We start from the raw sequence: 25,510 nt of genomic DNA on the forward strand, positions 1-25,510 counted from the left end.
GAAGGCCAGGATGTCATTTTGAGGGAGTATGTGACCAGAACTCGTCCCGTTGCTTTTGGGGTTCTATGGGCTACACGTAGGAATCTTTGGTGGTGGCACCTGATGTTGGGGGATCCGGAGTCACACCCAGACCTGCCCCACAGGCCTCCTTTTACTTTTCTCTTCGGATTCATTATGTTTAAAAAGTGTCTCTTATCTCTATGATTGCATTTTCTTTTCTCTCTCTTTTCAAGCAGATGATGGGAGTCCAAGTATTAAGGTGACATGTGTTGCCCGTGCCCCCCTCCCCCCTGTGTTCTTATTCATTAACCTCTGATGTTGTTCCAGCGTATTGTGGGGGTACCAATGTTAAGGTCGGGTACGTTGCCCTCTCCCAGCCTCCCCCCTCGGGTCAGAGCCTCAAGTGCGCCCATCCCCCAGTCGGTGCGCACCCACCCCATTCCTAATGGAGGTGTATGCCCATCCCCTCCCCCCACCCGCCCGACACCCACCCGATGAAGGTGATTCCTCTGTGTCCACTTGGGTGTCCGTCGGTTCGTACCCATTTGCTGGTGAGCGCGAGCACGTGGTGCTCGTGTGTCCATTCTTGGGCTACCTGGCTTACTGGAACGGGTTCCAGCTCTGGCCAGGAGAACCACGAGAGGTGCCCTCTCACCGCTGCTCCTCCTAGCTGAATAGCACTCCGTGGTGTCCACGCGCCACATTTCATTTACGCACTCGTGGGTCGATGGGCACTCGGGTCGCTTCCAGGTCTTTGCGATTGTGACTTGTGCCCTGACTCTAACCCTAACCCTTACCCAGCCCCGTCTCCTCCTCGGCCCCTGCCTGACTGACTCCTTCCCGCCCGGCCTGTCACCTGTCACCGTCCTCTGCCCCTGCCTGACACGCTCCTCCCCGCCCGGGCCGTCACCGTCCTCGGCCCCTGCCTGACGGGGCTCCTCCGTCGCCTGGGCCTTCCAAGGGCTTGGTGTGGACGCTGGTTCCAGGACGCCCTCCCAGGAACCCGGTAGCAGGGCGGCCGCAGCGTCTCGCGCCACCCAACCGTCCGCCGGCCGGCGGCCGTCGCTAAGTGGCCTGCGGGGGACGTGCCCCCACTGTGGGGCGGGCGCCCAGCCTGGTGTCTTCTCTGAGGCCCCGTGGCTGCTTTTCCCCCCCCGCAAGGGGAGAGCCGCGGAGGTGGGGACCGCCTCCTCGTGGGGACGTACACCCAGCTCTCCACGTCGGATTCCGGGGCTCTCTGTCCTGCCAGATGGCCCAGCTGGCCTGCGGGTCCTTAGAGTGGCAAAAACATCCGAAAACTGAGATTGAGGGTCCGGTGGTTGTCTGCACTTTTGTGCTGGGCACCTCAGGGAGGCCCGGGGCTGGCTGGACAACGCGGTCTGCTGGGCGGGGGGGGGGGGTTTGGAGGAGCAACTGATGCCCTTTGCACTTTGGGTAGCAAGTGTCTGAGGTGTCTCTGAGCCCTGCGCCATGTCGGGGGTGGGGGTGGGAGGTCGGGGGGGGTGGAGGAGCAGGAGGAGGAGGAGGAGGTGGGAAGGGCCGTGGCCTGCAGTCGTGTTCCCGGGGTGGCTTCTTCCACAGGCTGCTTGGCCTGGGCTCCCTGCACCTGGGCCTTTGGAGGACTGGCCCTGTGCTTGCCAACGCTTCCCCTGCAGGGACCCAGAGCTGGGAGGTTGCATCTCTCAGCCCTGGGTCGGGCAGAGCCCCAGCGGGCCATGCCCACAACCTCTCTCAGCACGGGTCCCCCAGAAGGCTCCTTTGGGACCAGGATTCTCTTGCGGGTGACTCTTTAAGGTCTGGCCCCTGGATGGAGGGGCACCAGGAGTAGAGGAGCAGGAAGGGGAAGGGGGTGGCCGTGCGAGGGGACACTTTCAGGCCAAGTCCCAGCTTCAGCCTGATCCTCCTGGGAACCCCGGGGTGTACGTCACACCTCCTGGTTGTCCCGCTCTGAGACAAGGAGCCGGGCTTCGCATTCCCCCAGCAGCCAGTCGTGGGCTGAGGACACCTGGGGCGTTGGGAACTCCCTGGCTTCTCCTTGGCTTAACATCTGGAGCTGCTTGTGAATCGCGCCGCCACACACACCCGAGTGCAGGTGTCTTCTGCACAGACTGCGGGCCTCGCTCTTCTGAATGCCGCTAGCTCGCCACCCACCCACGGGTGAACCTGGTCAGGGTACTTTCTCTCGGGGGCAGACTCTGATCCTGGCGGGCTACCGGTGTCTCTGTTTGCTCGTTTCTTTCTTCCATTTCGGGAAAGGCTTCCTTACTGGGTGTGGAAATCTCCTATGCCTTTCCTCGCCTATTCTGTCAGCTTTAAAATTCTCTTTCAGTTGCCACCCTCACAGATGGATTAGGAAACTCTTTCCGGTGCACTCATTAGTGAAATGACCTCAATGAAGCTGGAATCCAATATCTAATCGCCGATTTTTAGCGAGTCCACACGCCAGGGGGGTCGGGGTCCAATGCAGCCCCGGCCAGGCCCAGGCCCCTTGGACTGGGCCACAGGAGGACACAGAGGAGGGTCCCGGCCCCCACGGTCGCGTTGCCGGCAGTTCTCCAAGGGCTTGGGCGTTTTCCAGAGGTAGGAGATGGAGGGGACTGATTTCTTCAGCGCCCCACTAACCACGCCACCCCACCCATGGGACACATCCCTAGAGAGAGAGAGAGACGCCCCATACACTCGCTCCCCTCCCCCATGCGCTGTGCCCCAGCCCGGGCCCGGGGGAATAGGCGGCAGCCCACCCACAGGGTGGGGGGCGCAGCTGAAAGGGGTTGTCGGGGAGGGCGGCCCCTGCCTGGGGTCAAAGGGCGGGCGACCCGCGCGTGCGCAATCGGCGGCGGCGGCGGGGGCGGCCACGAGCTGGGGGTGGGCCAGGCGAGGAGAGGAAGGGGGCTGGAAGGTCTCCACCTTGGCGAGTCCAGCCGTGGAGGCGCATCTTGTGTGAGTGTGAGTGAGTGAGTGTGAGTGTGAGTGTGTGTGTGTGTGTGTGTGTGTGTATAGAGAGACAGCCCCCCACCCCGGCCCGCCGCTCCCTGCCCGCCCCGCCCCACCCCGCCTGTCACCCCCGTCCCTCGGAGCCCGCCGGACCCGGCCGGTGAACTCAACAGGCCCGCCCGGTGCGGGTCAGCGCCGGCGCGGGGCCTGGGGCGGGAGGAGGCGGCGGGAAAGCGCAGAGAGGCTCGGCTTCTTGAGCGGGGCAGGGGCGCCCTCCGCCGTCTAGGGCCACACCACCCTGAACGCGCCCGATCTCGTCTGGTCTCAGAAGCTAAGCAGGGTCGGGCCTGGTTAGTACTTGGATGGGAGACCGCCTGGGAATACCGGGTGCCGTAGGCTTCTTCTTTTTTTTTTTTTTTTTTTGTTTTGCCTCTTGTTCTGTCCCCTCTCTGGGAGCGAGGCGGCGGCCCGGGGCGGGGGTCACCCCCACCCTCAGCGCCCGCCGCGGTGCCTGGCGCCCCAGCCCGCACCGTGGGGCCTCCTCTTGTCCCAAGCCGCGACACCGCCGTCACGCGGCAGCATGCGTGGCTTCTGGACTGTCAGGTCTCAGACCAAAGGTCTGCTCCGTGGGAACCGACACGCTGGAGGAAACCTTGAGAGTCTGAGAGGGGAGGGAGTTCCAGAAGAAGGCCAGGATGTCATTTTGAGGGAGTATGTGACCAGAACTCGTCCCGTTGCTTTTGGGGTTCTATGGGCTACACGTAGGAATCTTTGGTGGTGGCACCTGATGTTGGGGGATCCGGAGTCACACCCAGACCTGCCCCACAGGCCTCCTTTTACTTTTCTCTTCGGATTCATTATGTTTAAAAAGTGTCTCTTATCTCTATGATTGCATTTTCTTTTCTCTCTCTTTTCAAGCAGATGATGGGAGTCCAAGTATTAAGGTGACATGTGTTGCCCGTGCCCCCCTCCCCCCTGTGTTCTTATTCATTAACCTCTGATGTTGTTCCAGCGTATTGTGGGGGTACCAATGTTAAGGTCGGGTACGTTGCCCTCTCCCAGCCTCCCCCCTCGGGTCAGAGCCTCAAGTGCGCCCATCCCCCAGTCGGTGCGCACCCACCCCATTCCTAATGGAGGTGTATGCCCATCCCCTCCCCCCACCCGCCCGACACCCACCCGATGAAGGTGATTCCTCTGTGTCCACTTGGGTGTCCGTCGGTTCGTACCCATTTGCTGGTGAGCGCGAGCACGTGGTGCTCGTGTGTCCATTCTTGGGCTACCTGGCTTACTGGAACGGGTTCCAGCTCTGGCCAGGAGAACCACGAGAGGTGCCCTCTCACCGCTGCTCCTCCTAGCTGAATAGCACTCCGTGGTGTCCACGCGCCACATTTCATTTACGCACTCGTGGGTCGATGGGCACTCGGGTCGCTTCCAGGTCTTTGCGATTGTGACTTGTGCCCTGACTCTAACCCTAACCCTTACCCAGCCCCGTCTCCTCCTCGGCCCCTGCCTGACTGACTCCTTCCCGCCCGGCCTGTCACCTGTCACCGTCCTCTGCCCCTGCCTGACACGCTCCTCCCCGCCCGGGCCGTCACCGTCCTCGGCCCCTGCCTGACGGGGCTCCTCCGTCGCCTGGGCCTTCCAAGGGCTTGGTGTGGACGCTGGTTCCAGGACGCCCTCCCAGGAACCCGGTAGCAGGGCGGCCGCAGCGTCTCGCGCCACCCAACCGTCCGCCGGCCGGCGGCCGTCGCTAAGTGGCCTGCGGGGGACGTGCCCCCACTGTGGGGCGGGCGCCCAGCCTGGTGTCTTCTCTGAGGCCCCGTGGCTGCTTTTCCCCCCCCCGCAAGGGGAGAGCCGCGGAGGTGGGGACCGCCTCCTCGTGGGGACGTACACCCAGCTCTCCACGTCGGATTCCGGGGCTCTCTGTCCTGCCAGAAGGCCCAGCTGGCCTGCGGGTCCTTAGAGTGGCAAAAACATCCGAAAACTGAGATTGAGGGTCCGGTGGTTGTCTGCACTTTTGTGCTGGGCACCCCAGGGAGGCCCGGGGGCTGGCTGGACAACGCGGTCTGCTGGGCGGGGGGGGGTTTGGAGGAGCAACTGATGCCCTTTGCACTTTGGGTAGCAAGTGTCTGAGGTGTCTCTGAGCCCTGCGCCATGTCGGGGGTGGGGGTGGGAGGTCGGGGGGGGGTGGAGGAGCAGGAGGAGGAGGAGGAGGAGGAGGTGGGAAGGGCCGTGGCCTGCAGTCGTGTTCCCGGGGTGGCTTCTTCCACAGGCTGCTTGGCCTGGGCTCCCTGCACCTGGGCCTTTGGAGGACTGGCCCTGTGCTTGCCAACGCTTCCCCTGCAGGGACCCAGAGCTGGGAGGTTGCATCTCTCAGCCCTGGGTCGGGCAGAGCCCCAGCGGGCCATGCCCACAACCTCTCTCAGCACGGGTCCCCCAGAAGGCTCCTTTGGGACCAGGATTCTCTTGCGGGTGACTCTTTAAGGTCTGGCCCCTGGATGGAGGGGCACCAGGAGTAGAGGAGCAGGAAGGGGAAGGGGGTGGCCGTGCGAGGGGACACTTTCAGGCCAAGTCCCAGCTTCAGCCTGATCCTCCTGGGAACCCCGGGGTGTACGTCACACCTCCTGGTTGTCCCGCTCTGAGACAAGGAGCCGGGCTTCGCATTCCCCCAGCAGCCAGTCGTGGGCTGAGGACACCTGGGGCGTTGGGAACTCCCTGGCTTCTCCTTGGCTTAACATCTGGAGCTGCTTGTGAATCGCGCCGCCACACACACCCGAGTGCAGGTGTCTTCTGCACAGACTGCGGGCCTCGCTCTTCTGAATGCCGCTAGCTCGCCACCCACCCACGGGTGAACCTGGTCAGGGTACTTTCTCTCGGGGGCAGACTCTGATCCTGGCGGGCTACCGGTGTCTCTGTTTGCTCGTTTCTTTCTTCCATTTCGGGAAAGGCTTCCTTACTGGGTGTGGAAATCTCCTATGCCTTTCCTCGCCTATTCTGTCAGCTTTAAAATTCTCTTTCAGTTGCCACCCTCACAGATGGATTAGGAAACTCTTTCCGGTGCACTCATTAGTGAAATGACCTCAATGAAGCTGGAATCCAATATCTAATCGCCGATTTTTAGCGAGTCCACACGCCAGGGGGGTCGGGGTCCAATGCAGCCCCGGCCAGGCCCAGGCCCCTTGGACTGGGCCACAGGAGGACACAGAGGAGGGTCCCGGCCCCCACGGTCGCGTTGCCGGCAGTTCTCCAAGGGCTTGGGCGTTTTCCAGAGGTAGGAGATGGAGGGGACTGATTTCTTCAGCGCCCCACTAACCACGCCACCCCACCCATGGGACACATCCCTAGAGAGAGAGAGAGACGCCCCATACACTCGCTCCCCTCCCCCATGCGCTGTGCCCCAGCCCGGGCCCGGGGGAATAGGCGGCAGCCCACCCACAGGGTGGGGGGCGCAGCTGAAAGGGGTTGTCGGGGAGGGCGGCCCCTGCCTGGGGTCAAAGGGCGGGCGACCCGCGCGTGCGCAATCGGCGGCGGCGGCGGGGGCGGCCACGAGCTGGGGGTGGGCCAGGCGAGGAGAGGAAGGGGGCTGGAAGGTCTCCACCTTGGCGAGTCCAGCCGTGGAGGCGCATCTTGTGTGAGTGTGAGTGAGTGAGTGTGAGTGTGAGTGTGTGTGTGTGTGTGTGTGTGTGTATAGAGAGACAGCCCCCCACCCCGGCCCGCCGCTCCCTGCCCGCCCCGCCCCACCCCGCCTGTCACCCCCGTCCCTCGGAGCCCGCCGGACCCGGCCGGTGAACTCAACAGGCCCGCCCGGTGCGGGTCAGCGCTGGCGCGGGGCCTGGGGCGGGAGGAGGCGGCGGGAAAGCGCAGAGAGGCTCGGCTTCTTGAGCGGGGCAGGGGCGCCCTCCGCCGTCTAGGGCCACACCACCCTGAACGCGCCCGATCTCGTCTGGTCTCGGAAGCTAAGCAGGGTCGGGCCTGGTTAGTACTTGGATGGGAGACCGCCTGGGAATACCGGGTGCCGTAGGCTTCTTCTTTTTTTTTTTTTTTTTTTGTTTTGCCTCTTGTTCTGTCCCCTCTCTGGGAGCGAGGCGGCGGCCCGGGGCGGGGGTCACCCCCACCCTCAGCGCCCGCCGCGGTGCCTGGCGCCCCAGCCCGCACCGTGGGGCCTCCTCTTGTCCCAAGCCGCGACACCGCCGTCACGCGGCAGCATGCGTGGCTTCTGGACTGTCAGGTCTCAGACCAAAGGTCTGCTCCGTGGGAACCGACACGCTGGAGGAAACCTTGAGAGTCTGAGAGGGGAGGGAGTTCCAGAAGAAGGCCAGGATGTCATTTTGAGGGAGTATGTGACCAGAACTCGTCCCGTTGCTTTTGGGGTTCTATGGGCTACACGTAGGAATCTTTGGTGGTGGCACCTGATGTTGGGGGATCCGGAGTCACACCCAGACCTGCCCCACAGGCCTCCTTTTACTTTTCTCTTCGGATTCATTATGTTTAAAAAGTGTCTCTTATCTCTATGATTGCATTTTCTTTTCTCTCTCTTTTCAAGCAGATGATGGGAGTCCAAGTATTAAGGTGACATGTGTTGCCCGTGCCCCCCTCCCCCCTGTGTTCTTATTCATTAACCTCTGATGTTGTTCCAGCGTATTGTGGGGGTACCAATGTTAAGGTCGGGTACGTTGCCCTCTCCCAGCCTCCCCCCTCGGGTCAGAGCCTCAAGTGCGCCCATCCCCCAGTCGGTGCGCACCCACCCCATTCCTAATGGAGGTGTATGCCCATCCCCTCCCCCCACCCGCCCGACACCCACCCGATGAAGGTGATTCCTCTGTGTCCACTTGGGTGTCCGTCGGTTCGTACCCATTTGCTGGTGAGCGCGAGCACGTGGTGCTCGTGTGTCCATTCTTGGGCTACCTGGCTTACTGGAACGGGTTCCAGCTCTGGCCAGGAGAACCACGAGAGGTGCCCTCTCACCGCTGCTCCTCCTAGCTGAATAGCACTCCGTGGTGTCCACGCGCCACATTTCATTTACGCACTCGTGGGTCGATGGGCACTCGGGTCGCTTCCAGGTCTTTGCGATTGTGACTTGTGCCCTGACTCTAACCCTAACCCTTACCCAGCCCCGTCTCCTCCTCGGCCCCTGCCTGACTGACTCCTTCCCGCCCGGCCTGTCACCTGTCACCGTCCTCTGCCCCTGCCTGACACGCTCCTCCCCGCCCGGGCCGTCACCGTCCTCGGCCCCTGCCTGACGGGGCTCCTCCGTCGCCTGGGCCTTCCAAGGGCTTGGTGTGGACGCTGGTTCCAGGACGCCCTCCCAGGAACCCGGTAGCAGGGCGGCCGCAGCGTCTCGCGCCACCCAACCGTCCGCCGGCCGGCGGCCGTCGCTAAGTGGCCTGCGGGGGACGTGCCCCACTGTGGGGCGGGCGCCCAGCCTGGTGTCTTCTCTGAGGCCCCGTGGCTGCTTTTCCCCCCCCGCAAGGGGAGAGCCGCGGAGGTGGGGACCGCCTCCTCGTGGGGACGTACACCCAGCTCTCCACGTCGGATTCCGGGGCTCTCTGTCCTGCCAGATGGCCCAGCTGGCCTGCGGGTCCTTAGAGTGGCAAAAACATCCGAAAACTGAGATTGAGGGTCCGGTGGTTGTCTGCACTTTTGTGCTGGGCACCCCAGGGAGGCCCGGGGCTGGCTGGACAACGCGGTCTGCTGGGCGGGGGGGGGGGGTTTGGAGGAGCAACTGATGCCCTTTGCACTTTGGGTAGCAAGTGTCTGAGGTGTCTCTGAGCCCTGCGCCATGTCGGGGGTGGGGGTGGGAGGTCGGGGGGGGTGGAGGAGCAGGAGGAGGAGGAGGAGGTGGGAAGGGCCGTGGCCTGCAGTCGTGTTCCCGGGGTGGCTTCTTCCACAGGCTGCTTGGCCTGGGCTCCCTGCACCTGGGCCTTTGGAGGACTGGCCCTGTGCTTGCCAACGCTTCCCCTGCAGGGACCCAGAGCTGGGAGGTTGCATCTCTCAGCCCTGGGTCGGGCAGAGCCCCAGCGGGCCATGCCCACAACCTCTCTCAGCACGGGTCCCCCAGAAGGCTCCTTTGGGACCAGGATTCTCTTGCGGGTGACTCTTTAAGGTCTGGCCCCTGGATGGAGGGGCACCAGGAGTAGAGGAGCAGGAAGGGGAAGGGGGTGGCCGTGCGAGGGGACACTTTCAGGCCAAGTCCCAGCTTCAGCCTGATCCTCCTGGGAACCCCGGGGTGTACGTCACACCTCCTGGTTGTCCCGCTCTGAGACAAGGAGCCGGGCTTCGCATTCCCCCAGCAGCCAGTCGTGGGCTGAGGACACCTGGGGCGTTGGGAACTCCCTGGCTTCTCCTTGGCTTAACATCTGGAGCTGCTTGGGAATCGTGCCGCCACACACACCCGAGTGCAGGTGTCTTCTGCACAGACTGCGGGCCTCGCTCTTCTGAATGCCGCTAGCTCGCCACCCACCCACGGGTGAACCTGGTCAGGGTACTTTCTCTCGGGGGCAGACTCTGATCCTGGCGGGCTACCGGTGTCTCTGTTTGCTCGTTTCTTTCTTCCATTTCGGGAAAGGCTTCCTTACTGGGTGTGGAAATCTCCTATGCCTTTCCTCGCCTATTCTGTCAGCTTTAAAATTCTCTTTCAGTTGCCACCCTCACAGATGGATTAGGAAACTCTTTCCGGTGCACTCATTAGTGAAATGACCTCAATGAAGCTGGAATCCAATATCTAATCGCCGATTTTTAGCGAGTCCACACGCCAGGGGGGTCGGGGTCCAATGCAGCCCCGGCCAGGCCCAGGCCCCTTGGACTGGGCCACAGGAGGACACAGAGGAGGGTCCCGGCCCCCACGGTCGCGTTGCCGGCAGTTCTCCAAGGGCTTGGGCGTTTTCCAGAGGTAGGAGATGGAGGGGACTGATTTCTTCAGCGCCCCACTAACCACGCCACCCCACCCATGGGACACATCCCTAGAGAGAGAGAGAGACGCCCCATACACTCGCTCCCCTCCCCCATGCGCTGTGCCCCAGCCCGGGCCCGGGGGAATAGGCGGCAGCCCACCCACAGGGTGGGGGGCGCAGCTGAAAGGGGTTGTCGGGGAGGGCGGCCCCTGCCTGGGGTCAAAGGGCGGGCGACCCGCGCGTGCGCAATCGGCGGCGGCGGCGGGGGCGGCCACGAGCTGGGGGTGGGCCAGGCGAGGAGAGGAAGGGGGCTGGAAGGTCTCCACCTTGGCGAGTCCAGCCGTGGAGGCGCATCTTGTGTGAGTGTGAGTGAGTGAGTGTGAGTGTGAGTGTGTGTGTGTGTGTGTGTGTGTGTATAGAGAGACAGCCCCCCACCCCGGCCCGCCGCTCCCTGCCCGCCCCGCCCCACCCCGCCTGTCACCCCCGTCCCTCGGAGCCCGCCGGACCCGGCCGGTGAACTCAACAGGCCCGCCCGGTGCGGGTCAGCGCTGGCGCGGGGCCTGGGGCGGGAGGAGGCGGCGGGAAAGCGCAGAGAGGCTCGGCTTCTTGAGCGGGGCAGGGGCGCCCTCCGCCGTCTAGGGCCACACCACCCTGAACGCGCCCGATCTCGTCTGGTCTCAGAAGCTAAGCAGGGTCGGGCCTGGTTAGTACTTGGATGGGAGACCGCCTGGGAATACCGGGTGCCGTAGGCTTCTTCTTTTTTTTTTTTTTTTTTTGTTTTGCCTCTTGTTCTGTCCCCTCTCTGGGAGCGAGGCGGCGGCCCGGGGCGGGGGTCACCCCCACCCTCAGCGCCCGCCGCGGTGCCTGGCGCCCCAGCCCGCACCGTGGGGCCTCCTCTTGTCCCAAGCCGCGACACCGCCGTCACGCGGCAGCATGCGTGGCTTCTGGACTGTCAGGTCTCAGACCAAAGGTCTGCTCCGTGGGAACCGACACGCTGGAGGAAACCTTGAGAGTCTGAGAGGGGAGGGAGTTCCAGAAGAAGGCCAGGATGTCATTTTGAGGGAGTATGTGACCAGAACTCGTCCCGTTGCTTTTGGGGTTCTATGGGCTACACGTAGGAATCTTTGGTGGTGGCACCTGATGTTGGGGGATCCGGAGTCACACCCAGACCTGCCCCACAGGCCTCCTTTTACTTTTCTCTTCGGATTCATTATGTTTAAAAAGTGTCTCTTATCTCTATGATTGCATTTTCTTTTCTCTCTCTTTTCAAGCAGATGATGGGAGTCCAAGTATTAAGGTGACATGTGTTGCCCGTGCCCCCCTCCCCCCTGTGTTCTTATTCATTAACCTCTGATGTTGTTCCAGCGTATTGTGGGGGTACCAATGTTAAGGTCGGGTACGTTGCCCTCTCCCAGCCTCCCCCCTCGGGTCAGAGCCTCAAGTGCGCCCATCCCCCAGTCGGTGCGCACCCACCCCATTCCTAATGGAGGTGTATGCCCATCCCCTCCCCCCACCCGCCCGACACCCACCCGATGAAGGTGATTCCTCTGTGTCCACTTGGGTGTCCGTCGGTTCGTACCCATTTGCTGGTGAGCGCGAGCACGTGGTGCTCGTGTGTCCATTCTTGGGCTACCTGGCTTACTGGAACGGGTTCCAGCTCTGGCCAGGAGAACCACGAGAGGTGCCCTCTCACCGCTGCTCCTCCTAGCTGAATAGCACTCCGTGGTGTCCACGCGCCACATTTCATTTACGCACTCGTGGGTCGATGGGCACTCGGGTCGCTTCCAGGTCTTTGCGATTGTGACTTGTGCCCTGACTCTAACCCTAACCCTTACCCAGCCCCGTCTCCTCCTCGGCCCCTGCCTGACTGACTCCTTCCCGCCCGGCCTGTCACCTGTCACCGTCCTCTGCCCCTGCCTGACACGCTCCTCCCCGCCCGGGCCGTCACCGTCCTCGGCCCCTGCCTGACGGGGCTCCTCCGTCGCCTGGGCCTTCCAAGGGCTTGGTGTGGACGCTGGTTCCAGGACGCCCTCCCAGGAACCCGGTAGCAGGGCGGCCGCAGCGTCTCGCGCCACCCAACCGTCCGCCGGCCGGCGGCCGTCGCTAAGTGGCCTGCGGGGGACGTGCCCCCACTGTGGGGCGGGCGCCCAGCCTGGTGTCTTCTCTGAGGCCCCGTGGCTGCTTTTCCCCCCCCCGCAAGGGGAGAGCCGCGGAGGTGGGGACCGCCTCCTCGTGGGGACGTACACCCAGCTCTCCACGTCGGATTCCGGGGCTCTCTGTCCTGCCAGAAGGCCCAGCTGGCCTGCGGGTCCTTAGAGTGGCAAAAACATCCGAAAACTGAGATTGAGGGTCCGGTGGTTGTCTGCACTTTTGTGCTGGGCACCCCAGGGAGGCCCGGGGGCTGGCTGGACAACGCGGTCTGCTGGGCGGGGGGGGGTTTGGAGGAGCAACTGATGCCCTTTGCACTTTGGGTAGCAAGTGTCTGAGGTGTCTCTGAGCCCTGCGCCATGTCGGGGGTGGGGGTGGGAGGTCGGGGGGGGGGTGGAGGAGCAGGAGGAGGAGGAGGAGGAGGAGGTGGGAAGGGCCGTGGCCTGCAGTCGTGTTCCCGGGGTGGCTTCTTCCACAGGCTGCTTGGCCTGGGCTCCCTGCACCTGGGCCTTTGGAGGACTGGCCCTGTGCTTGCCAACGCTTCCCCTGCAGGGACCCAGAGCTGGGAGGTTGCATCTCTCAGCCCTGGGTCGGGCAGAGCCCCAGCGGGCCATGCCCACAACCTCTCTCAGCACGGGTCCCCCAGAAGGCTCCTTTGGGACCAGGATTCTCTTGCGGGTGACTCTTTAAGGTCTGGCCCCTGGATGGAGGGGCACCAGGAGTAGAGGAGCAGGAAGGGGAAGGGGGTGGCCGTGCGAGGGGACACTTTCAGGCCAAGTCCCAGCTTCAGCCTGATCCTCCTGGGAACCCCGGGGTGTACGTCACACCTCCTGGTTGTCCCGCTCTGAGACAAGGAGCCGGGCTTCGCATTCCCCCAGCAGCCAGTCGTGGGCTGAGGACACCTGGGGCGTTGGGAACTCCCTGGCTTCTCCTTGGCTTAACATCTGGAGCTGCTTGTGAATCGCGCCGCCACACACACCCGAGTGCAGGTGTCTTCTGCACAGACTGCGGGCCTCGCTCTTCTGAATGCCGCTAGCTCGCCACCCACCCACGGGTGAACCTGGTCAGGGTACTTTCTCTCGGGGGCAGACTCTGATCCTGGCGGGCTACCGGTGTCTCTGTTTGCTCGTTTCTTTCTTCCATTTCGGGAAAGGCTTCCTTACTGGGTGTGGAAATCTCCTATGCCTTTCCTCGCCTATTCTGTCAGCTTTAAAATTCTCTTTCAGTTGCCACCCTCACAGATGGATTAGGAAACTCTTTCCGGTGCACTCATTAGTGAAATGACCTCAATGAAGCTGGAATCCAATATCTAATCGCCGATTTTTAGCGAGTCCACACGCCAGGGGGGTCGGGGTCCAATGCAGCCCCGGCCAGGCCCAGGCCCCTTGGACTGGGCCACAGGAGGACACAGAGGAGGGTCCCGGCCCCCACGGTCGCGTTGCCGGCAGTTCTCCAAGGGCTTGGGCGTTTTCCAGAGGTAGGAGATGGAGGGGACTGATTTCTTCAGCGCCCCACTAACCACGCCACCCCACCCATGGGACACATCCCTAGAGAGAGAGAGAGACGCCCCATACACTCGCTCCCCTCCCCCATGCGCTGTGCCCCAGCCCGGGCCCGGGGGAATAGGCGGCAGCCCACCCACAGGGTGGGGGGCGCAGCTGAAAGGGGTTGTCGGGGAGGGCGGCCCCTGCCTGGGGTCAAAGGGCGGGCGACCCGCGCGTGCGCAATCGGCGGCGGCGGCGGGGGCGGCCACGAGCTGGGGGTGGGCCAGGCGAGGAGAGGAAGGGGGCTGGAAGGTCTCCACCTTGGCGAGTCCAGCCGTGGAGGCGCATCTTGTGTGAGTGTGAGTGAGTGAGTGTGAGTGTGAGTGTGTGTGTGTGTGTGTGTGTGTGTATAGAGAGACAGCCCCCCACCCCGGCCCGCCGCTCCCTGCCCGCCCCGCCCCACCCCGCCTATCACCCCCGTCCCTCGGAGCCCGCCGGACCCGGCCGGTGAACTCAACAGGCCCGCCCGGTGCGGGTCAGCGCTGGCGCGGGGCCTGGGGCGGGAGGAGGCGGCGGGAAAGCGCAGAGAGGCTCGGCTTCTTGAGCGGGGCAGGGGCGCCCTCCGCCGTCTAGGGCCACACCACCCTGAACGCGCCCGATCTCGTCTGGTCTCAGAAGCTAAGCAGGGTCGGGCCTGGTTAGTACTTGGATGGGAGACCGCCTGGGAATACCGGGTGCCGTAGGCTTCTTCTTTTTTTTTTTTTTTTTTTGTTTTGCCTCTTGTTCTGTCCCCTCTCTGGGAGCGAGGCGGCGGCCCGGGGCGGGGGTCACCCCCACCCTCAGCGCCCGCCGCGGTGCCTGGCGCCCCAGCCCGCACCGTGGGGCCTCCTCTTGTCCCAAGCCGCGACACCGCCGTCACGCGGCAGCATGCGTGGCTTCTGGACTGTCAGGTCTCAGACCAAAGGTCTGCTCCGTGGGAACCGACACGCTGGAGGAAACCTTGAGAGTCTGAGAGGGGAGGGAGTTCCAGAAGAAGGCCAGGATGTCATTTTGAGGGAGTATGTGACCAGAACTCGTCCCGTTGCTTTTGGGGTTCTATGGGCTACACGTAGGAATCTTTGGTGGTGGCACCTGATGTTGGGGGATCCGGAGTCACACCCAGACCTGCCCCACAGGCCTCCTTTTACTTTTCTCTTCGGATTCATTATGTTTAAAAAGTGTCTCTTATCTCTATGATTGCATTTTCTTTTCTCTCTCTTTTCAAGCAGATGATGGGAGTCCAAGTATTAAGGTGACATGTGTTGCCCGTGCCCCCCTCCCCCCTGTGTTCTTATTCATTAACCTCTGATGTTGTTCCAGCGTATTGTGGGGGTACCAATGTTAAGGTCGGGTACGTTGCCCTCTCCCAGCCTCCCCCCTCGGGTCAGAGCCTCAAGTGCGCCCATCCCCCAGTCGGTGCGCACCCACCCCATTCCTAATGGAGGTGTATGCCCATCCCCTCCCCCCACCCGCCCGACACCCACCCGATGAAGGTGATTCCTCTGTGTCCACTTGGGTGTCCGTCGGTTCGTACCCATTTGCTGGTGAGCGCGAGCACGTGGTGCTCGTGTGTCCATTCTTGGGCTACCTGGCTTACTGGAACGGGTTCCAGCTCTGGCCAGGAGAACCACGAGAGGTGCCCTCTCACCGCTGCTCCTCCTAGCTGAATAGCACTCCGTGGTGTCCACGCGCCACATTTCATTTACGCACTCGTGGGTCGATGGGCACTCGGGTCGCTTCCAGGTCTTTGCGATTGTGACTTGTGCCCTGACTCTAACCCTAACCCTTACCCAGCCCCGTCTCCTCCTCGGCCCCTGCCTGACTGACTCCTTCCCGCCCGGCCTGTCACCTGTCACCGTCCTCTGCCCCTGCCTGACACGCTCCTCCCCGCCCGGGCCGTCACCGTCCTCGGCCCCTGCCTGACGGGGCTCCTCCGTCGCCTGGGCCTTCCAAGGGCTTGGTGTGGACGCTGGTTCCAGGACGCCCTCCCAGGAACCCGGTAGCAGGGCGGCCGCAGCGTCTCGCGCCACCCAACCGTCCGCCGGCCGGCGGCCGTCGCTAAGTGGCCTGCGGGGGACGTGCCCCACTGTGGGGCGGGCGCCCAGCCTGGTGTCTTCTCTGAGGCCCCGTGGCTGCTTTTCCCCCCCCGCAAGGGGAGAGCCGCGGAGGTGGGGACCGCCTCCTCGTGGGGACGTACACCCAGCTCTCCACGTCGGATTCCGGGGCTCTCTGTCCTGCCAGATGGCCCAGCTGGCCTGCGGGTCCTTAGAGTGGCAAAAACATCCGAAAACTGAGATTGAGGGTCCGGTGGTTGTCTGCACTTTTGTGCTGGGCACCTCAGGGAGGCCCGGGGCTGGCTGGACAACGCGGTCTGCTGGGCGGGGGGGGGGGGGTTTGGAGGAGCAACTGATGCCCTTTGCACTTTGGGTAGCAAGTGTCTGAGGTGTCTCTGAGCCCTGCGCCATGTCGGGGGTGGGGGTGGGAGGTCGGGGGGGGTGGAGGAGCAGGAGGAGGAGGAGGAGGTGGGAAGGGCCGTGGCCTGCAGTCGTGTTCCCGGGGTGGCTTCTTCCACAGGCTGCTTGGCCTGGGCTCCCTGCACCTGGGCCTTTGGAGGACTGGCCCTGTGCTTGCCAACGCTTCCCCTGCAGGGACCCAGAGCTGGGAGGTTGCATCTCTCAGCCCTGGGTCGGGCAGAGCCCCAGCGGGCCATGCCCACAACCTCTCTCAGCACGGGTCCCCCAGAAGGCTCCTTTGGGACCAGGATTCTCTTGCGGGTGACTCTTTAAGGTCTGGCCCCTGGATGGAGGGGCACCAGGAGTAGAGGAGCAGGAAGGGGAAGGGGGTGGCCGTGCGAGGGGACACTTTCAGGCCAAGTCCCAGCTTCAGCCTGATCCTCCTGGGAACCCCGGGGTGTACGTCACACCTCCTGGTTGTCCCGCTCTGAGACAAGGAGCCGGGCTTCGCATTCCCCCAGCAGCCAGTCGTGGGCTGAGGACACCTGGGGCGTTGGGAACTCCCTGGCTTCTCCTTGGCTTAACATCTGGAGCTGCTTGGGAATCGTGCCGCCACACACACCCGAGTGCAGGTGTCTTCTGCACAGACTGCGGGCCTCGCTCTTCTGAATGCCGCTAGCTCGCCACCCACCCACGGGTGAACCTGGTCAGGGTACTTTCTCTCGGGGGCAGACTCTGATCCTGGCGGGCTACCGGTGTCTCTGTTTGCTCGTTTCTTTCTTCCATTTCGGGAAAGGCTTCCTTACTGGGTGTGGAAATCTCCTATGCCTTTCCTCGCCTATTCTGTCAGCTTTAAAATTCTCTTTCAGTTGCCACCCTCACAGATGGATTAGGAAACTCTTTCCGGTGCACTCATTAGTGAAATGACCTCAATGAAGCTGGAATCCAATATCTAATCGCCGATTTTTAGCGAGTCCACACGCCAGGGGGGTCGGGGTCCAATGCAGCCCCGGCCAGGCCCAGGCCCCTTGGACTGGGCCACAGGAGGACACAGAGGAGGGTCCCGGCCCCCACGGTCGCGTTGCCGGCAGTTCTCCAAGGGCTTGGGCGTTTTCCAGAGGTAGGAGATGGAGGGGACTGATTTCTTCAGCGCCCCACTAACCACGCCACCCCACCCATGGGACACATCCCTAGAGAGAGAGAGAGACGCCCCATACACTCGCTCCCCTCCCCCATGCGCTGTGCCCCAGCCCGGGCCCGGGGGAATAGGCGGCAGCCCACCCACAGGGTGGGGGGCGCAGCTGAAAGGGGTTGTCGGGGAGGGCGGCCCCTGCCTGGGGTCAAAGGGCGGGCGACCCGCGCGTGCGCAATCGGCGGCGGCGGCGGGGGCGGCCACGAGCTGGGGGTGGGCCAGGCGAGGAGAGGAAGTGGGCTGGAAGGTCTCCACCTTGGCGAGTCCAGCCGTGGAGGCGCATCTTGTGTGAGTGTGAGTGAGTGAGTGTGAGTGTGAGTGTGTGTGTGTGTGTGTGTGTGTGTATAGAGAGACAGCCCCCCACCCCGGCCCGCCGCTCCCTGCCCGCCCCGCCCCACCCCGCCTGTCACCCCCGTCCCTCGGAGCCCGCCGGACCCGGCCGGTGAACTCAACAGGCCCGCCCGGTGCGGGTCAGCGCTGGCGCGGGGCCTGGGGCGGGAGGAGGCGGCGGGAAAGCGCAGAGAGGCTCGGCTTCTTGAGCGGGGCAGGGGCGCCCTCCGCCGTCTAGGGCCACACCACCCTGAACGCGCCCGATCTCGTCTGGTCTCAGAAGCTAAGCAGGGTCGGGCCTGGTTAGTACTTGGATGGGAGACCGCCTGGGAATACCGGGTGCCGTAGGCTTCTTCTTTTTTTTTTTTTTTTTTTGTTTTGCCTCTTGTTCTGTCCCCTCTCTGGGAGCGAGGCGGCGGCCCGGGGCGGGGGTCACCCCCACCCTCAGCGCCCGCCGCGGTGCCTGGCGCCCCAGCCCGCACCGTGGGGCCTCCTCTTGTCCCAAGCCGCGACACCGCCGTCACGCGGCAGCATGCGTGGCTTCTGGACTGTCAGGTCTCAGACCAAAGGTCTGCTCCGTGGGAACCGACACGCTGGAGGAAACCTTGAGAGTCTGAGAGGGGAGGGAGTTCCAGAAGAAGGCCAGGATGTCATTTTGAGGGAGTATGTGACCAGAACTCGTCCCGTTGCTTTTGGGGTTCTATGGGCTACACGTAGGAATCTTTGGTGGTGGCACCTGATGTTGGGGGATCCGGAGTCACACCCAGACCTGCCCCACAGGCCTCCTTTTACTTTTCTCTTCGGATTCATTATGTTTAAAAAGTGTCTCTTATCTCTATGATTGCATTTTCTTTTCTCTCTCTTTTCAAGCAGATGATGGGAGTCCAAGTATTAAGGTGACATGTGTTGCCCGTGCCCCCCTCCCCCCTGTGTTCTTATTCATTAACCTCTGATGTTGTTCCAGCGTATTGTGGGGGTACCAATGTTAAGGTCGGGTACGTTGCCCTCTCCCAGCCTCCCCCCTCGGGTCAGAGCCTCAAGTGCGCCCATCCCCCAGTCGGTGCGCACCCACCCCATTCCTAATGGAGGTGTATGCCCATCCCCTCCCCCCACCCGCCCGACACCCACCCGATGAAGGTGATTCCTCTGTGTCCACTTGGGTGTCCGTCGGTTCGTACCCATTTGCTGGTGAGCGCGAGCACGTGGTGCTCGTGTGTCCATTCTTGGGCTACCTGGCTTACTGGAACGGGTTCCAGCTCTGGCCAGGAGAACCACGAGAGGTGCCCTCTCACCGCTGCTCCTCCTAGCTGAATAGCACTCCGTGGTGTCCACGCGCCACATTTCATTTACGCACTCGTGGGTCGATGGGCACTCGGGTCGCTTCCAGGTCTTTGCGATTGTGACTTGTGCCCTGACTCTAACCCTAACCCTTACCCAGCCCCGTCTCCTCCTCGGCCCCTGCCTGACTGACTCCTTCCCGCCCGGCCTGTCACCTGTCACCGTCCTCTGCCCCTGCCTGACACGCTCCTCCCCGCCCGGGCCGTCACCGTCCTCGGCCCCTGCCTGACGGGGCTCCTCCGTCGCCTGGGCCTTCCAAGGGCTTGGTGTGGACGCTGGTTCCAGGACGCCCTCCCAGGAACCCGGTAGCAGGGCGGCCGCAGCGTCTCGCGCCACCCAACCGTCCGCCGGCCGGCGGCCGTCGCTAAGTGGCCTGCGGGGGACGTGCCCCCACTGTGGGGCGGGCGCCCAGCCTGGTGTCTTCTCTGAGGCCCCGTGGCTGCTTTTCCCCCCCCCGCAAGGGGAGAGCCGCGGAGGTGGGGACCGCCTCCTCGTGGGGACGTACACCCAGCTCTCCACGTCGGATTCCGGGGCTCTCTGTCCTGCCAGATGGCCCAGCTGGCCTGCGGGTCCTTAGAGTGGCAAAAACATCCGAAAACTGAGATTGAGGGTCCGGTGGTTGTCTGCACTTTTGTGCTGGGCACCTCAGGGAGGCCCGGGGGCTGGCTGGACAACGCGGTCTGCTGGGCGGGGGGGGGGGTTTGGAGGAGCAACTGATGCCCTTTGCACTTTGGGTAGCAAGTGTCTGAGGTGTCTCTGAGCCCTGCGCCATGTCGGGGGTGGGGGTGGGAGGTCGGGGGGGGTGGAGGAGCAGGAGGAGGAGGAGGAGGAGGAGGTGGGAAGGGCCGTGGCCTGCAGTCGTGTTCCCGGGGTGGCTTCTTCCACAGGCTGCTTGGCCTGGGCTCCCTGCACCTGGGCCTTTGGAGGACTGGCCCTGTGCTTGCCAACGCTTCCCCTGCAGGGACCCAGAGCTGGGAGGTTGCATCTCTCAGCCCTGGGTCGGGCAGAGCCCCAGCGGGCCATGCCCACAACCTCTCTCAGCACGGGTCCCCCAGAAGGCTCCTTTGGGACCAGGATTCTCTTGCGGGTGACTCTTTAAGGTCTGGCCCCTGGATGGAGGGGCACCAGGAGTAGAGGAGCAGGAAGGGGAAGGGGGTGGCCGTGCGAGGGGACACTTTCAGGCCAAGTCCCAGCTTCAGCCTGATCCTCCTGGGAACCCCGGGGTGTACGTCACACCTCCTGGTTGTCCCGCTCTGAGACAAGGAGCCGGGCTTCGCATTCCCCCAGCAGCCAGTCGTGGGCTGAGGACACCTGGGGCGTTGGGAACTCCCTGGCTTCTCCTTGGCTTAACATCTGGAGCTGCTTGGGAATCGCGCCGCCACACACACCCGAGTGCAGGTGTCTTCTGCACAGACTGCGGGCCTCGCTCTTCTGAATGCCGCTAGCTCGCCACCCACCCACGGGTGAACCTGGTCAGGGTACTTTCTCTCGGGGGCAGACTCTGATCCTGGCGGGCTACCGGTGTCTCTGTTTGCTCGTTTCTTTCTTCCATTTCGGGAAAGGCTTCCTTACTGGGTGTGGAAATCTCCTATGCCTTTCCTCGCCTATTCTGTCAGCTTTAAAATTCTCTTTCAGTTGCCACCCTCACAGATGGATTAGGAAACTCTTTCCGGTGCACTCATTAGTGAAATGACCTCAATGAAGCTGGAATCCAATATCTAATCGCCGATTTTTAGCGAGTCCACACGCCAGGGGGGTCGGGGTCCAATGCAGCCCCGGCCAGGCCCAGGCCCCTTGGACTGGGCCACAGGAGGACACAGAGGAGGGTCCCGGCCCCCACGGTCGCGTTGCCGGCAGTTCTCCAAGGGCTTGGGCGTTTTCCAGAGGTAGGAGATGGAGGGGACTGATTTCTTCAGCGCCCCACTAACCACGCCACCCCACCCATGGGACACATCCCTAGAGAGAGAGAGAGACGCCCCATACACTCGCTCCCCTCCCCCATGCGCTGTGCCCCAGCCCGGGCCCGGGGGAATAGGCGGCAGCCCACCCACAGGGTGGGGGGCGCAGCTGAAAGGGGTTGTCGGGGAGGGCGGCCCCTGCCTGGGGTCAAAGGGCGGGCGACCCGCGCGTGCGCAATCGGCGGGCGGCGGCGGGGGAGGCCACGAGCTGGGGGTGGGCCAGGCGAGGAGAGGAAGGGGGCTGGAAGGTCTCCACCTTGGCGAGTCCAGCCGTGGAGGCGCATCTTGTGTGAGTGTGAGTGAGTGAGTGTGAGTGTGAGTGTGTGTGTGTGTGTGTGTGTGTGTATAGAGAGACAGCCCCCCACCCCGGCCCGCCGCTCCCTGCCCGCCCCGCCCCACCCCGCCTGTCACCCCCGTCCCTCGGAGCCCGCCGGACCCGGCCGGTGAACTCAACAGGCCCGCCCGGTGCGGGTCAGCGCTGGCGCGGGGCCTGGGGCGGGAGGAGGCGGCGGGAAAGCGCAGAGAGGCTCGGCTTCTTGAGCGGGGCAGGGGCGCCCTCCGCCGTCTAGGGCCACACCACCCTGAACGCGCCCGATCTCGTCTGGTCTCGGAAGCTAAGCAGGGTCGGGCCTGGTTAGTACTTGGATGGGAGACCGCCTGGGAATACCGGGTGCCGTAGGCTTCTTCTTTTTTTTTTTTTTTTTTTGTTTTGCCTCTTGTTCTGTCCCCTCTCTGGGAGCGAGGCGGCGGCCCGGGGCGGGGGTCACCCCCACCCTCAGCGCCCGCCGCGGTGCCTGGCGCCCCAGCCCGCACCGTGGGGCCTCCTCTTGTCCCAAGCCGCGACACCGCCGTCACGCGGCAGCATGCGTGGCTTCTGGACTGTCAGGTCTCAGACCAAAGGTCTGCTCCGTGGGAACCGACACGCTGGAGGAAACCTTGAGAGTCTGAGAGGGGAGGGAGTTCCAGAAGAAGGCCAGGATGTCATTTTGAGGGAGTATGTGACCAGAACTCGTCCCGTTGCTTTTGGGGTTCTATGGGCTACACGTAGGAATCTTTGGTGGTGGCACCTGATGTTGGGGGATCCGGAGTCACACCCAGACCTGCCCCACAGGCCTCCTTTTACTTTTCTCTTCGGATTCATTATGTTTAAAAAGTGTCTCTTATCTCTATGATTGCATTTTCTTTTCTCTCTCTTTTCAAGCAGATGATGGGAGTCCAAGTATTAAGGTGACATGTGTTGCCCGTGCCCCCCTCCCCCCTGTGTTCTTATTCATTAACCTCTGATGTTGTTCCAGCGTATTGTGGGGGTACCAATGTTAAGGTCGGGTACGTTGCCCTCTCCCAGCCTCCCCCCTCGGGTCAGAGCCTCAAGTGCGCCCATCCCCCAGTCGGTGCGCACCCACCCCATTCCTAATGGAGGTGTATGCCCATCCCCTCCCCCCACCCGCCCGACACCCACCCGATGAAGGTGATTCCTCTGTGTCCACTTGGGTGTCCGTCGGTTCGTACCCATTTGCTGGTGAGCGCGAGCACGTGGTGCTCGTGTGTCCATTCTTGGGCTACCTGGCTTACTGGAACGGGTTCCAGCTCTGGCCAGGAGAACCACGAGAGGTGCCCTCTCACCGCTGCTCCTCCTAGCTGAATAGCACTCCGTGGTGTCCACGCGCCACATTTCATTTACGCACTCGTGGGTCGATGGGCACTCGGGTCGCTTCCAGGTCTTTGCGATTGTGACTTGTGCCCTGACTCTAACCCTAACCCTTACCCAGCCCCGTCTCCTCCTCGGCCCCTGCCTGACTGACTCCTTCCCGCCCGGCCTGTCACCTGTCACCGTCCTCTGCCCCTGCCTGACACGCTCCTCCCCGCCCGGGCCGTCACCGTCCTCGGCCCCTGCCTGACGGGGCTCCTCCGTCGCCTGGGCCTTCCAAGGGCTTGGTGTGGACGCTGGTTCCAGGACGCCCTCCCAGGAACCCGGTAGCAGGGCGGCCGCAGCGTCTCGCGCCACCCAACCGTCCGCCGGCCGGCGGCCGTCGCTAAGTGGCCTGCGGGGGACGTGCCCCCACTGTGGGGCGGGCGCCCAGCCTGGTGTCTTCTCTGAGGCCCCGTGGCTGCTTTTCCCCCCCCCGCAAGGGGAGAGCCGCGGAGGTGGGGACCGCCTCCTCGTGGGGACGTACACCCAGCTCTCCACGTCGGATTCCGGGGCTCTCTGTCCTGCCAGATGGCCCAGCTGGCCTGCGGGTCCTTAGAGTGGCAAAAACATCCGAAAACTGAGATTGAGGGTCCGGTGGTTGTCTGCACTTTTGTGCTGGGCACCTCAGGGAGGCCCGGGGCTGGCTGGACAACGCGGTCTGCTGGGCGGGGGGGGGGGTTTGGAGGAGCAACTGATGCCCTTTGCACTTTGGTTAGCAAGTGTCTGAGGTGTCTCTGAGCCCTGCGCCATGTCGGGGGTGGGGGTGGGAGGTCGGGGGGGGTGGAGGAGCAGGAGGAGGAGGAGGAGGAGGAGGTGGGAAGGGCCGTGGCCTGCAGTCGTGTTCCCGGGGTGGCTTCTTCCACAGGCTGCTTGGCCTGGGCTCCCTGCACCTGGGCCTTTGGAGGACTGGCCCTGTGCTTGCCAACGCTTCCCCTGCAGGGACCCAGAGCTGGGAGGTTGCATCTCTCAGCCCTGGGTCGGGCAGAGCCCCAGCGGGCCATGCCCACAACCTCTCTCAGCACGGGTCCCCCAGAAGGCTCCTTTGGGACCAGGATTCTCTTGCGGGTGACTCTTTAAGGTCTGGCCCCTGGATGGAGGGGCACCAGGAGTAGAGGAGCAGGAAGGGGAAGGGGGTGGCCGTGCGAGGGGACACTTTCAGGCCAAGTCCCAGCTTCAGCCTGATCCTCCTGGGAACCCCGGGGTGTACGTCACACCTCCTGGTTGTCCCGCTCTGAGACAAGGAGCCGGGCTTCGCATTCCCCCAGCAGCCAGTCGTGGGCTGAGGACACCTGGGGCGTTGGGAACTCCCTGGCTTCTCCTTGGCTTAACATCTGGAGCTGCTTGGGAATCGCGCCGCCACACACACCCGAGTGCAGGTGTCTTCTGCACAGACTGCGGGCCTCGCTCTTCTGAATGCCGCTAGCTCGCCACCCACCCACGGGTGAACCTGGTCAGGGTACTTTCTCTCGGGGGCAGACTCTGATCCTGGCGGGCTACCGGTGTCTCTGTTTGCTCGTTTCTTTCTTCCATTTCGGGAAAGGCTTCCTTACTGGGTGTGGAAATCTCCTATGCCTTTCCTCGCCTATTCTGTCAGCTTTAAAATTCTCTTTCAGTTGCCACCCTCACAGATGGATTAGGAAACTCTTTCCGGTGCACTCATTAGTGAAATGACCTCAATGAAGCTGGAATCCAATATCTAATCGCCGATTTTTAGCGAGTCCACACGCCAGGGGGGTCGGGGTCCAATGCAGCCCCGGCCAGGCCCAGGCCCCTTGGACTGGGCCACAGGAGGACACAGAGGAGGGTCCCGGCCCCCACGGTCGCGTTGCCGGCAGTTCTCCAAGGGCTTGGGCGTTTTCCAGAGGTAGGAGATGGAGGGGACTGATTTCTTCAGCGCCCCACTAACCACGCCACCCCACCCATGGGACACATCCCTAGAGAGAGAGAGAGACGCCCCATACACTCGCTCCCCTCCCCCATGCGCTGTGCCCCAGCCCGGGCCCGGGGGAATAGGCGGCAGCCCACCCACAGGGTGGGGGGCGCAGCTGAAAGGGGTTGTCGGGGAGGGCGGCCCCTGCCTGGGGTCAAAGGGCGGGCGACCCGCGCGTGCCCAATCAGCGGCGGCGGCGGCGGCGGCCACGAGCTGGGGGTGGGCCAGGCGAGGAGAGGAAGGGGGCTGGAAGGTCTCCACCTTGGCGAGTCCAGCCGTGGAGGCGCATCTTGTGTGAGTGTGAGTGAGTGAGTGTGAGTGTGAGTGTGTGTGTGTGTGTGTGTGTGTGTATAGAGAGACAGCCCCCCACCCCGGCCCGCCGCTCCCTGCCCGCCCCGCCCCACCCCGCCTGTCACCCCCGTCCCTCGGAGCCCGCCGGACCCGGCCGGTGAACTCAACAGGCCCGCCCGGTGCGGGTCAGCGCCGGCGCGGGGCCTGGGGCGGGAGGAGGCGGCGGGGAAGCGCAGAGAGGCTCGGCTTCTTGAGCGGGGCAGGGGCGCCCTCCGCCGTCTAGGGCCACACCACCCTGAACGCGCCCGATCTCGTCTGGTCTCGGAAGCTAAGCAGGGTCGGGCCTGGTTAGTACTTGGATGGGAGACCGCCTGGGAATACCGGGTGCCGTAGGCTTCTTTTTTTTTTTTTTTTTTTTTTGTTTTGCCTCTTGTTCTGTCCCCTCTCTGGGAGCGAGGCGGCGGCCCGGGGCGGGGGTCACCCCCACCCTCAGCGCCCGCCCTGGTGCCTGGCGCCCCAGCCCGCACCGTGGGGCCTCCTCTTGTCCCAAGCCGCGACACCGCCGTCACGCGGCAGCATGCGTGGCTTCTGGACTGTCAGGTCTCAGACCAAAGGTCTGCTCCGTGGGAACCGACACGCTGGAGGAAACCTTGAGAGTCTGAGAGGGGAGGGAGTTCCAGAAGAAGGCCAGGATGTCATTTTGAGGGAGTATGTGACCAGAACTCGTCCCGTTGCTTTTGGGGTTCTATGGGCTACACGTAGGAATCTTTGGTGGTGGCACCTGATGTTGGGGGATCCGGAGTCACACCCAGACCTGCCCCACAGGCCTCCTT

General features: G+C 63.5%; 7 non-coding genes across 7 annotated transcripts; all 7 read left to right on the plus strand.

The window, feature by feature from the left end:
• The first annotated feature begins 3,214 nt into the window (after window positions 1–3,214).
• Window positions 3,215–3,333, plus strand: LOC142868901 (5S ribosomal RNA). The gene has a single exon (XR_012917760.1). It is a non-coding gene; the product is annotated as a 5S ribosomal RNA (ribosomal RNA).
• A 3,506-nt stretch (window positions 3,334–6,839) lies between these two features.
• Window positions 6,840–6,958, plus strand: LOC142868887 (5S ribosomal RNA). The gene has a single exon (XR_012917746.1). It is a non-coding gene; the product is annotated as a 5S ribosomal RNA (ribosomal RNA).
• A 3,499-nt stretch (window positions 6,959–10,457) lies between these two features.
• On the plus strand, window positions 10,458–10,576 carry LOC142868902 (5S ribosomal RNA). The gene has a single exon (XR_012917761.1). It is a non-coding gene; the product is annotated as a 5S ribosomal RNA (ribosomal RNA).
• Window positions 10,577–14,083: 3,507 nt separating this feature from the next.
• Window positions 14,084–14,202, plus strand: LOC142868903 (5S ribosomal RNA). The gene has a single exon (XR_012917762.1). It is a non-coding gene; the product is annotated as a 5S ribosomal RNA (ribosomal RNA).
• Window positions 14,203–17,702: 3,500 nt separating this feature from the next.
• Window positions 17,703–17,821, plus strand: LOC142868904 (5S ribosomal RNA). Its single transcript, XR_012917763.1, has one exon. It is a non-coding gene; the product is annotated as a 5S ribosomal RNA (ribosomal RNA).
• A 3,508-nt stretch (window positions 17,822–21,329) lies between these two features.
• LOC142868888 (5S ribosomal RNA) lies at window positions 21,330–21,448 on the plus strand. Its single transcript, XR_012917747.1, has one exon. It is a non-coding gene; the product is annotated as a 5S ribosomal RNA (ribosomal RNA).
• Window positions 21,449–24,954: 3,506 nt separating this feature from the next.
• Window positions 24,955–25,073, plus strand: LOC142868889 (5S ribosomal RNA). Its single transcript, XR_012917748.1, has one exon. It is a non-coding gene; the product is annotated as a 5S ribosomal RNA (ribosomal RNA).
• The last annotated feature ends 437 nt before the right edge of the window (window positions 25,074–25,510 follow it).

Source organism: Microcebus murinus, unplaced genomic scaffold, assembly GCF_040939455.1.
Source record: "Microcebus murinus isolate Inina unplaced genomic scaffold, M.murinus_Inina_mat1.0 scaf046_hap2_Mmur4.0, whole genome shotgun sequence".
NCBI lineage: Eukaryota > Metazoa > Chordata > Mammalia > Primates > Cheirogaleidae > Microcebus > Microcebus murinus.